Source organism: Cheilinus undulatus, linkage group 1, assembly GCF_018320785.1.
Source record: "Cheilinus undulatus linkage group 1, ASM1832078v1, whole genome shotgun sequence".
NCBI lineage: Eukaryota > Metazoa > Chordata > Actinopteri > Labriformes > Labridae > Cheilinus > Cheilinus undulatus.
This window is the reverse complement of record NC_054865.1, coordinates 5,089,902-5,093,521: the sequence shown is the minus strand read 5'-3', so window position 1 is coordinate 5,093,521 and position 3,620 is coordinate 5,089,902. Positions and strand designations below refer to the sequence as shown.

The 3,620-nt window shown below is 37.4% G+C and overlaps 1 non-coding gene across 1 annotated transcript; it reads left to right on the top strand.

The window, feature by feature from the left end:
- The first annotated feature begins 217 nt into the window (after positions 1–217).
- trnaq-cug lies at positions 218–289 on the top strand. The gene has a single exon. It is a non-coding gene; the product is annotated as a tRNA-Gln (tRNA).
- Positions 290–3,620: the final 3,331 nt, after the last annotated feature.

Sequence of the window (3,620 nt, the reverse complement as noted above, 5' to 3'; positions counted from 1 at the left end):
CCTTCTGTAGTGTTCGAGCGTTTTCCGAGAGGAAGTGACGCAAGACGTTTTTTAAACTAACTTGCGGCGCTGTTAGAAAATTAATCCAGCTCCTATTTACATTTACCAATGTAATTTAGGTTACAACCCCGAATGCTCGACAATAACAGATAAATTTACGCTTCTAAAACTCAAAACATTGGCCAAATTCTCAAAATTTGGCTGAAAACGCTCACACGGTTCCATGGTGTAATGGTTAGCACTCTGGACTCTGAATCCAGCGATCCGAGTTCAAATCTCGGTGGAACCTGAGGTATGCTTTTATCTTTGTATGATATTCACCGACATCTCAAATGAGGACAGTATACACCTTAATGATAAAGCTAAGTTAACAATTATGTAAAAAAAAAAAAAAAAAAAAACAAACGAAAACAAAATCCACAGATTGGAAAAATATCAGTAAAACAGTGTATAATCTTTGATAAGAGGATTATATGTATAATACTATTATTATTATTATTATTATTATTACAGCAATAATAAAACAGAAAAAAAATCAGCCATTTATTCAGCTTAACCTTAGTAGTCTTATAAAGTCTGAAATAAGGTCAATCAAAAACAAAAATATACAGTCAAATAAAACCATTTCAAATAAAGGTAATAACTCAGTTATGAAGGACCAGTTGAGAACCACTGCTCTAAATCGCTTAGGAACATGCAGTGTGACAACATGCAGTTCAATCAAAATTATAACATTTTTAATAGTTACACTGTAAAGCACTAACGTGACACACCAGGGGGATTTATTTCACACATCCATCTGGAAAAGCTTCAATAGGAAACGTCTGAGAAAAGGCAGAGGATTTGAAAAAAACTCAGAGGGTGACTGGGTGAACGTTCTGTCTGTCACATCTCTGCGGGCCAATCAGAGCAACAAAACTCATGACATAGGCGCTATCGAGCTCAACTTTTGTCGTTTTTGAAAAGAAAACAACTCACTGCTGTTCTTTGTTCTTCTTTTAACAAAGAAATGTTAAATTCTAATAAACTGGCGCTTTAGCAGCATCCACGCTAATCTCTTCCTCCATAACTGCACCAGCTCTTATTGCTGCTTGTTTACGTCAAGACTCCCATGCACCTGAAAGCACTGCCCCTCGTTGCTGATTGGTCCTGTTACTTTCTAACCGGGCCCAAACGGTTCAGAGCTTTGCAAGATCGATTCAGTGAGAAACACGGAAATGGGTGTATCCATCTGCTTTGCAAAGTTAGTAAAGCACAGGTGTCAAACTCAAGGCCCAGGGGCCAAACCCGGCCTGTGGTTCAGTTGTATCCGCCTGTATCCGTCATAAACTCTTTCTATTATAACTGGCCAACCAGTATGAGGACTGCAGATTTCCTCCAGTATAAACATGTAAACTTTAACTCGATGATTTAAAATATCCTTTCAAATGATAAAAAAATCTGAAAAAGTAAAGAGTAAAAGAACTTAGGTAAAAAAATCAGGAAGGTGGAAATATAAATTAATGTCGTCATTTCATATTTTCAATTTTGCATCTCACAATTCTGACTTTGACTTATGATTTGGACTTTTTTCCATGTTTTGACTTTTTCATATCATATTTTAACCCTCAAGATTCAGAATTCAAAAAATCTAAGACACATTTTTACCTTTTTAAACTTGTGATTTTGACTTTCTATCTTATTAAAAACATTTGCCTTTAAATGTCATGTTTTTTTTTTCATCTCAGAATGATTTATTATCAGTGTTATTTATATTTTTCATATTTTACTAATGGTGAACATGAGGTTGACAGTTAATGTGTAAATGTTGACCTTGTTTGGCTCTTAGGTAAGGCCTAAATTCAGAATACTCGATTGACTTTCACAATCCTGGCCTAAATAGTCCGGCCCTCGGGACGTCTCATTGGAGCAAATCTGGCCCGGGACTCAGTATGAGTTTGACACCCCTGCACAGGAAGCCTTTAATTCTTATTTTTCTGTGGTTAAAATAATTGTGCAGCTCCCATAGTTGCTACACATGTGGATAAAATTGTTGATACCTCTCTGTTAATGAAAGAAAAACCCACAGTGGTCACAGAAATAACTTGAATCTGACAAAAGTGATAATAAATAAAAATTCAATGAAAATTAAGCAGTGAAAATCAGACATTGCTTCTGAATTGTGGTTCAACAGAATTATTAAAAAAAAAAAAAACAAACTCATGAAACAGGCCTGGACAAAAATGATGGTACCCTTAACTTAATACCTTGTTGCACAACCTTTTGAGGCAATCACTGCAATCAAACAAGTTATTCAAGTTATTTCTGTGACCATTGTGGGTTTTTCTTTCATTCACAGAGGGGTACCAACAATTTTGTCCACGTGTGTGTTTTGTAATTTTGTAGGGAGGATGCTGAGCGCTCAAACTGGCTCCAAAACTGAGTCTATTCCAACTTTTCCAGATATCAACATGTCCAAATATTATAGCGCCACCATACAGCTAAGTTTATTTACTCTGGAGCAGCATTACCCTCATTCTCAGCCACGCACCCACAAACTAGGTCAACAGCTGTGGAGAAAACTGAATGATGAACAGGCAGATATGAATCCTTCATTGGACCGAATAGACTCTTAAACACAGCTGTAGGTCTCCTGACAACTGTTCACAAATCCAAAGATTTGTAAAAGTCATTCATACGTTCACGCTGAGCCTTCTGGAAGTGAAGATTCACTTTTGAGCCACCTGTGTGTCCTCTCAATGATCTCTTGTGTCGAGGAGAGCAGCAGGTGACGTAATAAAGTTTAGAAATGTGCTAATACTGTGGTGTCCTACATTCATACAGAGTGGAGCCTGCAGGACATCTGCAACACAACTTTCTCTGCCAGCACATGAAGAAATGAAGCAACTTTGACTCGAGATAGTTTCAGCTGAACTGACTGAACCAAAGAGAAGCTCTGTTGAAATCATTTAGCTGTCATTTTTCATTAAAGTTGAGGAGAATCTCAATTTTCTTTTGTGGTAAATTTTGAAGGATTAAGAAAAATGTAAGCTCATTTTGACTGCAGTGCTGTGAAAAAGTATTCGCCCCCTTCCTGTTTGGTATTTTTTGCATATTTGTCACACTTAAGCGGTTTAGACCATCGAAACAATTTAATCTACCTGGTCCTGTGTGATAGAACCAGTCCGACAAAGTCAAATTAAAAGATCCCAAAAAGAAAAATATTGTGGCACCATCTAAAATTATCAAAGAAGAGATAATAAACAAAGTCACTGACATCTGAAAGCCTAGAACAGGTCACAGAGCAATTTCTAAGGCTTTGGGACTCCAGCCAACTATGGGGAGAGCTGTTATCCACAAACGGAGAAAACTTTGAACAGTGGTAAAGCCTCCAAGGAGTGGTCAGCCTACCAAAATTACTCCAAAAGCACATGAACAAGTCATCCAGAACGTCACAAAAGAGCCCAGAACAACATCTAAAGACCTGCAGGCCTCACTGAGTCAGTTAAGGTCAGAGTTCATTATTCAAAACTAAGAAAGAGCATCATGGGAGAGTTCCAAGGCCAAAACCACTGTTGATCAATAAGAACACAAAGGCCCATCTCACTAAAAACATCTTAATGATCCCCAAGACTTTTGGG